Consider the following 12,267-nt stretch of genomic DNA (forward strand, 5'->3'; position numbering starts at 1 on the left):
CAATGGATGAAAGTTGGAAGCATTTGCACTGAAATCTGCAACTAGATAAAGATGCCTGCCCACTTTCACCATTGCTATTCAATATAGTCATGGAAGTTTTTGGCAGAACCATTAGGCAAGAAAAATAAACCCACAGCTTCAATATATCAAAGGAAGAGAAACCCAGTGCTCCAGAATGCCTGGGGGAAGGGGAGAGGGATAACATGAGGTGGAAGGAGCTGGCCAGTGCCCCAGGAGAAGCCCTGGGAAACAGCTCTAATTAAGAAGGCACACTGAGGTGTAATCTCATCCAGAGCTTAAACATGGCCCTGACTGATCTTAAGTGTGTGGGGACCTGCAAGGAAGGGCCAGATGGACTACCTAGCCCAGATCAATCTTCAGGGGCTGGACTTGTGAGGAAAATGAGTGGAGGAGGAGAGCAGGTTCCCAGTTTGCAGGCTATGGCCAAAGTCCCCAGTAACACTGAGTCAGTGGCAGGAATGTGGAGGGGGCCCCTCTTGAAATATTGGTGGCTACAGTCTCTTATGATCTCTGACACTGGGGGGCTCAGTCTTTTCCTTGGAAGCCTTCTTCTTCCTTCTCTTCCTCCTGAGGCATCTCAAGCTGGAGCCTGGAGCCTGAGGCATACCGGGGGCCTGTGTTGGAGCAGGTGCTGTTCTCTACTTCTGTGGGGACAGGCCACTCCCCTGTATGGTGGCTGCGGCCTTTTCCACTTTGAGGTCTTCTACCTCTTTGGAACTTTAGGGAGTCCTCCAGCAGGTCCCCTGCTCTCCTCTTCAGTGTCCCTTTCTCTTTTTCTAGGCATGGTGGGTGTGTGTTTGCATAACTGCTTGTGTGTGAAATGCAACCCCTCCCTACTCTGTAGGAGCCTCTTCCTCCACCCAGGCCTGCTCCCACTCCTCCTCCCCTGGAGATGATTGATATGAATAGTCTGCCTAATTTTGTTCTCTGGAACAAAAACCACTTTTTAATTTTTGAGATCATTTTTACTATGGGCAAAGCATAATCCTGTAATTTACTGTGGTAATCTCACACAGAGATGAGATAAGGAGAAAATTCTAAGGTTTCTGTCTAGTTATCACTTTTACTGATTAGTCAAGACATCAGGACAATGCTTTTAGATTCTCAGGCTTGCTCAGTTACACTCAGCATTTTTACCTCATTTTAACATCTCTTGTTCCTTACCTTTTCTTTATTATAAGGGATAGAAACTATAGAATACAAAAACTATGGAATACACACAATGATAATAGAAGAGTTTCAAGTCAAAATTCATTAATTTCTTCACCATTGTTCTTCTGAGACTATTTTTTCCAGTCAGAATGTTTGCTTCAATATTTGCTTGAGTCAATTTTTATTTGAAATTGCATATATATAAATACACTTTCACATATGATGTCTATAGGTGTTAATGAATACTGATTATACACATATACTGACAGCAGTACAAAATTCAGATTCCTCAACTAATACAGTGAAGCCAGACACAGATAAGTCAGCTATTCTCTCACTTTAGATCCTTTGGAGATTATATATTTTGTTGTCTTCTGCTTGTCTTTAGTTTCAAAAAGTGAAACTACGGCTAAGTATGGTTTACCTTGAAAATGGTTTGCAGCTTTTAATGGATCTATGAGTTGATGATTGTTGAGTTTTGAAAGTTTTGGAAAATTTTCAATGATTTTCTGCTTCAACATTGTTTCTGTTTCTTGTTTCTCCTTTTAAATCCTTTCCACTTGGGCCTACAATTTAAAAATGTCAGCAGTTTCTCTGTGACTTATTTAATTCATACATCATAGTCATTTTTCATCTTTTATTTTCTCCCCATTTTAAGACTGAATATTTTATTCTCTCTTGGATTTGGCTTTCTATAAACAGTTTATGCGTTCATGTGTTCAGCAAAAAAAATCGACAGAAAATACATTTTTAAATTTACATGTAGAGCTTCCTCCTCTGCCTTCTCCTCCTGTGGCTGCAGCCTCCGCTGGGCTGAGGAGCCGGGCGTCCACAATGGTGGCGGCAGTGGCCACAGCACAACCAGCCCCCACCCCCAGTCCTGTCCTGCTGGGGAGCGCCGGGCATGGCCATCCCACCCCAAGGCCAGAGCTGGGCAAGTGGATGTCACTGGAAGATGGCGCCCTCAGGCCCACGCAGCGTCAGGCGATGGTACCGGCATGTGTTGTGGTGGGTGCTGTACTGGATCCCAGTGGTGTTCATCAGCCTCCTCCAGGGCTGGTCCTACTATGCCTCCACCATCCAGCTCTGCCTAGTTTCCATGGAAAACACTGGCGAACAAGTTGTGTGCTTGTTGGCTTATCATCTACTTTTTGCGATGTTTGTCAGGTCGTACTGCAAAACTATATATTACCAATGGATCCTTCCAAAGAATTCCATCTCTCTTATGCAGAGAAAGAATTGTTGGAGAGGGAGCCAAGAGGACAACCCCATCAGGAGGCTCTTAGGCGAGCAGCCAGGGTCTTCCCATTTATACCAGGACATGATTGGAGCCATCCGCTACTGTGACAGATGCCAACTTATAAAACCAGGTCACTGCCATCACTGTTCCGTCTGTGATAAATGTATTTTGAAGATGGATCATCATTGCCCATGGGTGAACAATTGTGTGGGAATTTCAGATTATAAATTCTTCCTCCTTTTCGTGGCTTATTATCTGCTGTACTGCCTTTTTATCACTGCTACAGACTTACAGTATGTTGTCAAATTTTGGACAAGTGGTCTACCAGATACTCAAGCCAAGTTCCATATGATGTTTCTATTCTTTGCTGCAGCTAGTTTTCTGTCAGCTTATCTTCTCTATTTGGCTATCATTGTTGGCTAGTCAGCAAAAATAAATCTACATTAGAGGCATTCAGGAGTCCAGTATCTCGATGTGGAACCAATAAGAATGGATTCAGCTTAGGTCTCAGTAAAAATAATGAGACAAGTTTTTGGTGATGAGAAGAAGTACTGGTTTTTACCCATTTTTTCACATCTTTCTGATGGCTGCTCCTTCCCAACTTGCCTTGTTAACCAGGATCCTGAACAACCATCTACTCCTGCAGGGCTGAATTCAACAGCTAAAAATCCTGAAAACCATCAGTTCCTGCAAATCCATAGAGAGAATTCCAGAGCCACCTTCTCACTGACTCTCAGTCTTGGACAGAAAGCAACATAAGCCCTGGAAGAGGCAAAGCTCCTATGAGCAATCCTGTATTAACCATGGAGAATGAGACTTAATCCTCAAGCAAAGTAAATTCATGCTTTATTAAAATATCGATGCTGTATGTGGATGAAAGGCTCCCATATGAAGGCACCGTTTGGATATCCAGAATATGAGTTAATTGTCTGCAAGTTGTTACTTAAAACATAACACACTTTGGATCCAATATACAGAAACAGATTCTTATTAAATATTAAAATGTTTTATTGTATATGAATCAAAGAAGAAATATCTTCTATTGAAAACTCAGCCTAAATTCATGAGCCAGTTTTCACCTAAATAATGTGGGTAGCACAGTTTATTACTTAAAAACTTCATTGATTATTTGATTTTTATTTCAAAAATTGAGACTGTTAAGATATTGTTTCAGATTTAAAGGATTTCATGTCACATTATAAGGTGCTTGATTTGTAAAATCTATTAGTTACTGTTAAGAAGGTAGGGGAAATAAACCAGACTTCTTTTACTTTTCCTTCTGATAGGAAATGAACCTCAGACATAGTGACCTGTCATAACTATGACTTCACTACAAAGTCCAAATGGCCTGTACTTGAAGATCACCATCCATTTTTATCAGACTTTAATTACTTCTAGACTTTGCTCCCCATTAGAAAATAAGTATGAACATTGAAGCTGGAGCTTTCTGAGCAAGCAAATGGCTAGAACACATTTCTGAGAATGAATCCAGTGCTCTTGGAAAATAATTCTAAATCAGAAACACCTTTAATCTTTCCTGATTTTTGTAATTGGAGGAAAATCTGAAATATTACTAAGATTGAATTCTGATACACTTTTGTGGGCTTAGGTTTTTACAAACATCTTTTTTGGTCATTTCTCCTATTGAACTTAGTAAAAGTATTAAACTTCTGTTAAGAATTCCTTTTGGTTCTGTGGGGAGCAACTGGGAGCAACTCGGACTAGACTAAGTTACTCGAATTAAGACTTATTCTATGCATCTGCTCTCCCACATTATGGCGCTGGGAGAGGAGCAAACAGCTTCTACACAGCTGCCTCCAGTTCAACCAATAAACAGCAGGACCTGCTCCTGATTGGAGGAGAGCAGCGTACTCAGCGTGTGGGCAGCCGAGTTGGGATTGGTGGAAGAGGACTATAAAGGAGGAGAGAGACAACATGCACCAGGAACATCTAAGAAGAACATCTATCTGAAGGAACACCTGAGCAGCCCCCCGAGAGAGCCGGCCGGCGATGTGAGTCAGGTTGAATTCGCCAGGTTAGCCCGGGGAACTTAGACTGAATACCGGTGGCGGAAACGTGAGCTAGGCTGTGTGACTCGTGGAATCCGCCACTTGCAGAGAGAGCAGGCGGGGCTCTAATAGAGAGAACGCAGGGCTGGCGCGAAGGCCATGGTGCAGGTGCAAAGGGCGTGGAGACCGCGGAGTGTGCAGAGCCAGGAAGCAGCCGCGGGGCGGGCGCCGGGATGCAAGAAATAGAAGTATAGAAGTAAAATGAGAGAAATAGGAATGCTGGCAGATAGAAGTAAAATAGGATAAATAGGAATGCCCGGAGATAGAGAAATAGAGAAAGGCCTCCCCATAACACGGCAATGAGAGAGCTTGGATTCGGTCTGCCTGATTAGTAAGGCGGTAAGTACCTGTGGGTAGCTGCAGGTCACCGAAGACAGGCACGTTATCAACACCAATAGGTCTCCCCACAACACGGCAATGAGAAGGCTTGGATTCGGTTTGCCTGATTGGTAGGGCTTGTAAGCGCCTGCAGGCAGTTCTAGCAGAGCAGAGCATGCACTGCAGGGCACCGAACACAGGCACGCATCAGCGCCTAAAAACCTCCTCACAACATGGCGAAGAGAGGACCCAGATTCAGTTTGCCTGATTAGTATGGCTTGTAAGCACCTGTGGGCAACTCTAGCAAGCAGAGCAGAGTGTGTGCCATGGGTCACCGAAGACAGGCGCGTATCAATGCCAAAAAATAAAAAGAAAGGGGGATCTGTGGGGAGCAACTGGGAGCAACTCAGACTAGACTAAGTTACTGGAATTAAGACTTATTCTATGCATCTGCTCTCCCACAATATGGCACTGGGAGAGGAGCAAACAGCTTCTACACAGCTGCCTCCAGTTCAACCAATAAACAGCAGGACCTGCTCCTGATTGGAGGAGAGCAGCGTACTCGGCATGTGGGCAGCTGAGTTGGGATTGGTGGAAGAGGACTATAAAGGAGGAGAGAGACAACATGCACCAGGAACATCTAAGAAGAACATCTATCTGAAGGAACACCTGTGCAGTCCCCGAGAGAGCCAGCCAGCGGTGTGCAGCTCCCCCGCAGAAGTGGGGAAAGTGGCAGGGGGAACCGCCCTTCCACGGAGGTGGGAGGGACGGTAGCCAACCCAGGAAGAACCAGCAGCAAACCCGGGGAGGGCCGAGCAGACCAAAGAACAGCGCAGGGTCCTGTGTCGTTCCTCCACGAAGACGGGGAGCGACAGGTTCAATGGATTTGCCCTTCTGTATCATCTCTATTATTTGTCCTGTTAATCCTCCAGTGGTATCTATATTATTTTTATTATGTCTTCTCATCAAAACTATGACAGTAAAACTATATGTTTCCTGAAGTACCTATCAAGATTAAATTATGCAAATCATTGAACAAAAATCATATTGTTTTGGAAATTTAGTTCAGTATGAACTAAATGGCATGCTGTTTGAAAATTTAGTTTAAGATGAAAAGATGTTTTTGTTGATGTCAAAATGTTTGGCTTCACTAAATATACTAAGAAGCTCTTGTGCTTTGTATGCATTATTTACAAAAAAAGTATTATTTTTTATTTGAATGAACTATACTTTTTGTAAATGTTAACAATTGGGATAAGCTCTATACTTTTTTTAGTATTGACTTTGAGAATTTAAAGCAGATTACCTTTTAAAACCATGTAGTTGGGGCTGGCGCCATGGCTCACTTGGTTAATCCTCCACCTGCTGTGCTGGTATCCCATATGGGCACTGGTTCTAGTCCCAGTTGCTCTTCTTCCAGTCCAGCTCTTTCAGTCACAGCACCAGCTGTAGCGGCCATTTGGGGAGTGAACCAACAGAAGGAAGACCTTTCTCTCTTTCTCTTTCTCTCACTGTCTATAACTTTTCCTGTCAAATAAATTTAAAAAAGAAAACAGGAGACAGTGGTGTATCATTAAATTATATTATTTAATTGCTAGATCTCCAGTTAGGACTCTAAATATCTCCAGGATCTACTTTCAAAAACAAAAGCAGAAAGGCTAACTCTAAGCTATTGTATTTGTGATGTTGAAAAGAAAAGTTGAGGGGCCTGCACTGTGGTGCAGTGGGTTAAAGCCCTGGCTTGAAGCACTGACATCCCATATGGGCACCTGTTCTAGTCCCAGCTCTCCTCTTATGATTCAGCTCTCTGCTATGGCTTGGGATAGCAGAAGATGATGGCCCAAGTCCTTGGGCACCTGCACCCATGTGGGAGACCTGAAAGAAGCTCCTGGTTCCTAGCTTCAGATCGGCGCAGCTCTGCCCATTGCGGGGGGTGAACCAGATCTCTCTCTCTCTCTCTCTCTCTGTGTCCCTACTTCTCTCTGTAGCTCTGTCTTTAAAACAAGACAAAACAAAACAAAAAACACATAGTTAAGTAACTGGTAGGTAATCAAAGAGAAAATGATAATAAACTGTTCAAAATGTTTGTTAGAAAAATATTCAATAAAGATAAACTAAAATACCAGAGGACAATGGAATAAAAACTCCATTACTTATCTTTAAAATTACTTACCCTTGCTAAAAATATGAAGAGTTTTATATTAAATGTGTTTATGGAATGAGCTACATAGGCCAAGTCTATTTTATAGGAAAGTAATTCTTTGAACAATATAGCAGCAATCTTTTTCAGACTTTTTTTTAAGAATTTGACAATCTGCTTCAAAAAATCTGGGAAGACATGATATATTCTTGCTTTTACCTTAAAGTTTTTTATCCCTTGGTCATTATTCATTATCCTGAAGTGCCACACTAGAAATGATAACTACTGCTAGAAGTCTTAAGGGAAATAGCAGCATTTGATGTATCAGACTCAGATGTCACCAGATATTTTTTCAAAGCACAGAACTAGTATAGCGATATACTGAACTGAATTTTGTTAGGTGTTCCCTCTTGCAAAGCTGGAAGCTAGGGGAAAAAGAGGGATTTGTATACTTCACCTTGTTAGAGTACTGGTAAGATCCCCTCTGGGTCTTTTATGTATTCATTTAAGCACCTAAGTGATTATACCTAAAATTGCATTTGGAAAAGTAAAAAAATTAAAATAAAAATTTTTCAAAAAAATGAAATCTACATGTTAGATTTAATTGTACATTCAAAGATTTCTTGTTGGACAGTGCGGTGGCTCACTAGGCTAATCCTCCACCTGCGGTGCCAGCACCCCGGGTTCTAGTCCCAGCTGCTCCTCTTCCAGTCCAGCTCTTTGCTGTGGCCTGGGAAGGCAGTTGAGGATGGCCCAAGTGCTTGGGCCCTGCACCCGCATGGGAGACCAGAAGAAGCACCAGGTTCCTGGCTTCAGATCGGTGCAGTGCGCCGGCCACAACACGCCAGCCATAGCATCCATTTTGGGGGGGGGAACCAATGGAAAAGAAAGACCTTTATCTCTCTCTCTCACTGTCCACTCTGCCTGTCAAAAAATATTTCTTGACATTATTCTTTCAATAATACAATAATTATTTTCATAGTAGCATTTACATTTTAGTAGGTACTTAAGTAAATCCAGATGATTTAAGGTGTACCAGAAGATGTGACTATGTTATGTATAAATACTATGCCATTTTATATAAGAGATTTAGGAATCCATGAATTTGGAAATCTGTGAGTGGCATTGGAGCCAATCCTCCATGAATTCTGAAGGCCAGCAAGTATTCCACTTCTCTTTCACTTTAGCTTTTTCTAAACTGTTATTAATCTCATTCACTGACTTATTTTAGTCTTTCTGTTTTTGTGTTAAAGTATTTCTATGTGATTTTTTATACTAATTTTTTATTTCTCTGTGAAAACTGTCTTATCATGAATCTTGAATATTTGTCAGTTATCTATATTCTAGTCTTGATAACTCCAATATATAGATCTCCAGTCATTCTGTTTCATATATCTTTCTTCCCAGCATGTCTATTAAATCTAAGTTGTATTTTAGATACTTTGCATGAAAAAATGCAGACATAATTTGAGGTTCTGAATGATCCTATTTTTATTAAGAAAAATTTTTCTTTTACTTTTTGCAAGCAACCAATCAGTGTAGTGACAGTTTAATTTAAAACAATCAATTGTTTACCTGATATTGAAAATATAGTGAAGATGATTTTAAAGATATCAAAAGGGGCAGCATTGTGGCTTAGCAGGTAAAACTGCTGCTTTATAGTGGCACTAGCTTTGACTGCTTCTCTTTTGATTCAGCTCCCTGATAATGCACCTAGGATAGTAGCAGAAGATGGCCAAAGTCCTTGGGCCCTTGCATCCACATGGAAGCCTCAGATGAATTTCTTGGCTTCAGAGTGACCCAGGCCCAGTCATTGTAATCATTTGAGTAGTGAACCAGTGGGTGAAAGATCTCTCTTTCTCTCCTTTTCTCTGTAACTCTACCTTTCAAATAAATAAAATAAATCTTTTAAAAAGGAAATGTAATATCATTCTCAGTGACAGTATCTCATTTGAAACAACAATGTCTTTTTTACTCTCCTCCAATTTTTGGCATAGGGTAATACAAATTGTATAATTTAATAAAATTAATAAATGAATTAATGAATCAATGAATGTTGAAAAAGAGGTGCATTTTAATATTTTATCTCTATTTGCATGAATTTATATATTTCCATTTTGTCTGCACAAAGCTGGTAACAATATTTTCTTGTTCATCATTTGTTTTTAATCTTAATATTTGGCTTTGCTTGCCTTCTTTAATTCCTTCCACCCTGCCCTCCTCCATCACTTTCCTTTCCCCTCCTCCTGATTCTACCTTCTCCCTTCTCCCCTCTTCCCATGTGCTTCTCCCTCCCTCTCCTTCCTTCGTCCTCTGTAATAATTTGAAAAAAAATTTTAATGAGCACAAAAATTTATACATATTTATGGAATATCATGTTATGACTTGATATTTGTATATATTTATAATTTAATGTATAATCAGGGCTAACATATCTACCTCCTCAAACATCATTTCTTTATGGAGAAAATATTGAAAAGCCCTTCACCCAGTTTGTTTTAGAATAATGTATAATACATTGTTATTATCTATAGTCAATCAACCTTCACCCAGTTTATTTTAGAATAATGTATAATACATTGTCATTATCTATAGTCAATCGACTATACAATAGAACACCAGAAATTCTTTCTCCTATCTAGCTATGGCTTAGTATCGGTTTATCATTTTTTCTCCATCCTTCACTTCCCCCCTACACTCCCCAGACTCTCGTAACCACCGTTATATACCTAATTTACATTAGATCAACCATTTAGATTCCACATGAGTGAAATCGTGCAATGCTTGTCTTTCTATCCTTGGCTTATTTCACTTAAAATAATTAGCTGTACCTCCAATCTTCTTACATATGAAAACATTTAAATCATTTAATGGCATAATAGTATTCCACTGGTTATATGTATCATATTTTCCTTATTCATCAGTGAATGGACACTTAGGTTGTCTCCATTTCTTAATTGCTGAAAATTGTTCTGTAATAAACATGGGAAAGCAAATATATCTTCAAAAGACTTATTTTGTCCTCTGTTGATGGGAATGTAAACTGGTGTAACCACTCTGGAAGACAGTATGGAGATATCCCAGAAATCTGAATATAGACCTACCATATGATGTGGCTTCCCACTTTTGCAACTAGATGGGCACAACTGGAAACTATTTTTAAGTGAAATAATTCAGAAACAAAATGACAGATAGCATATATTTTCCCTGATCAGTGTTAATAGTGCATCTAAAATATAATGTATTATATGAAATGGACATTTTGAGATTTGAGGATTATTTACAGCCTTGTCTCTTCTGTTGAGGGACAGCATCATTTTCTTCATACAATTTGCTGAACTCTTTCACTTAATGTAGGGTTAACTTTATGATCATTCAGTAAATGGAAAATAGATCTTTATAAAAATTAAGAGTGGGAATGGGAGAATGAAGAGAAAAGAATGTTGGAGCATGGGCAGGAAGGAGGTTAGGGTGGGTGTATTACTATGTTACTAAATTTTTATGTATCAAATACATGAAACTTGTATAACTTATATAACATTTTAAGAAATGAAGCAATAATTTCTAAAAATAAAAAGATAAATTTTAAAAAATGGGAGAAAATATTTATAATCAATATATCTGAAAAGGTGCTAATGATTAATACATATGAGAAACTCAGTTTGATAGCAAAAAAATACAATTTATAAATGAAGAACACATTTAAACACAGATCTCTCAAAGGAAGATGTAGAAATGAAAAACAGGGTAATGAATAAAGGCTCACTATAACTAATCGAAAGCTACAATAAGCTATTATTTTATTCTAAGTATATTGCCTTTTACCCAAAAGACAAAGACAATGAGTGATGGAGAGGATGAGGAGAAAGGGGCATCTTTGTGTACTTTGGTGGCAATGTAATGAAGTACATCCCAAAAAAAGGGATTAATATTCCTAAAAAATCTGAAAGAACTACTACATGTTCCAGCAATGCCACTATTGGAGATATATAGATATATATAGATATATATATGGGATATATATATCCATTATTTCCATTGGGCATGTATATAAATATATATATATTCCCTATATATATACACACATATATACACATATATACATATATATATATATATATATATATATATATATATATGTATGTATGTATATATACACACATGCCCAATGGAAATAAGTCTCTATTTTTTAAATTTTGTTTGTTATACAAATATCATGTATTTCCTATATACAGATTTAGAAACATAGTGATACTCATCCCCACCCTATTTCCTGCCCAAACTCCAAACCTTCTTCCTCTTTCTTCTTACATTCCCACTCCTAATTTTTACCAAGATCTATGTTCAATTTACTTAAAGATCATATAGTTAACCCTACACAAAACAAAAGAATTCAACAAATAGTATGAAGAGGGAAAACAAAAAAAACACTGTTCCTTAATGGGAGAGACAGGAGCTGTAAAATAATCAAATCTCAAAATGTCTATTTCACTACATTGCATTTCAGGTATTCTATTAGTTACCTCAGATCAAGGAAAACATATGATATCGGTCCTTTATGGACTGGCTTATTTCACTTAGTAAAACGGTTTTGATAGTGCCCATCTTGTTGCAAAATACAGGATATTGCATAGTTTATATATTGCATAGTTTCTTTTTCTAGTCAAAACCTGATGGAGGCTGGTGCTGTGGCTCACTAGGCTAAACCTCCACCTTGCGGCACTGGCACACCAGGTTCTAGTCCTTGTCGGGGCACCAGATTCTGTCCTGGTTGCCCCTCTTCCAGGCCAGCTCTCTGCTATGGCCTGGGAGTGCAGTGGAGGATGGCCCAAGTGCTTGGGCCCTGCACCCCATGGGAGACCAGGATAAGTACCTGGCTCCTGCCATCGGATCAGCGTGGTGCACTGGCCGCAGTGCACTGGCCGCAGTGGCCATTGGAGGGTGAACCAACTGCAAAGGAAGACCTTTCTCTCTGTCTCTCTCTCACTGTCCACTCTGCCTGTCAAAAAAAAAAAATAGAAATGCTTAAAGTGATCATTTTGTGTTATTCCAGATCTTGGAGAAGAATTCTTCAGCCTCTCCACATTCAATATGGTGTCAGCTGTTGGCTTGTTGTATATGTCCTTTGTTACGTTATTGTGTACCTGATTTGTTCAGAGTTCCTATTATGAAAGACTCTTAATTTTTATCAACTGCCTTTTCTACATCTATTGAGAATGACATACGATTTTTGCACTTTGGTTGTTATAGCATGTCATGTGTAGTGATTTGTGTATGTAAAAACACACTAGTATCCTTGGGGTAAATCTCTTCTGACTGTAGTATGT

General features: G+C 39.4%; 1 pseudogene; it reads left to right on the forward strand.

Annotated features, from left to right (window-relative positions):
• Positions 1-2,128: 2,128 nt before the first annotated feature.
• Positions 2,129-3,234, forward strand: LOC149119317 (palmitoyltransferase ZDHHC2 pseudogene; annotated as a pseudogene).
• The last annotated feature ends 9,033 nt before the right edge of the window (positions 3,235-12,267 follow it).

The sequence above is a fragment of the Oryctolagus cuniculus genome, chromosome Y, assembly GCF_051225735.1.
Source record: "Oryctolagus cuniculus isolate XC-2025 breed Fujian yellow rabbit chromosome Y, ASM5122573v1, whole genome shotgun sequence".
Classification (NCBI taxonomy): Eukaryota; Metazoa; Chordata; class Mammalia; order Lagomorpha; family Leporidae; genus Oryctolagus; species Oryctolagus cuniculus.